Source organism: Branchiostoma belcheri, unplaced genomic scaffold, assembly GCF_001625305.1.
Source record: "Branchiostoma belcheri isolate BF01 breed outbred unplaced genomic scaffold, Haploidv18h27 scaffold93, whole genome shotgun sequence".
NCBI lineage: Eukaryota > Metazoa > Chordata > Leptocardii > Amphioxiformes > Branchiostomatidae > Branchiostoma > Branchiostoma belcheri.
The window spans coordinates 449,330-449,610 of NW_017804609.1; the positions used below are offsets into that span (position 1 = coordinate 449,330).

At 38.1% G+C, this 281-nt stretch overlaps 1 protein-coding gene across 1 annotated transcript in view; it reads left to right on the forward strand.

Annotated features, from left to right (window-relative positions):
* LOC109488309 (isopentenyl-diphosphate Delta-isomerase 1-like) overlaps positions 1 to 281 on the forward strand; it is a 7,854-nt gene that overhangs the window by 2,096 nt on the left and 5,477 nt on the right. The window lies entirely within an intron of this gene.

Genomic DNA, 281 nt, shown 5'->3' on the forward strand with positions numbered 1-281 from the left:
AAACCTGACTTCAAGGAACGTGCCGACGTCTGCTAACTCGGTTCTTTTCTTCAATGTTGCTGTCTGTTTAAACAACATGTGCTAACGGCCACATAAGAACAATGGCTCGACTCAGACTCACGCTGGTAACTGTACATGACAATAAGATAAATAAACAACATGTGGCAACGAACAAAGAAATATCAAACGTTTTGAAAATATACTGTACTTGAATTTTCATACCATCGCAAGAAAACGGAGATCGATCTACGCAAAGTGGCTTTATCATTTATATAAACTTC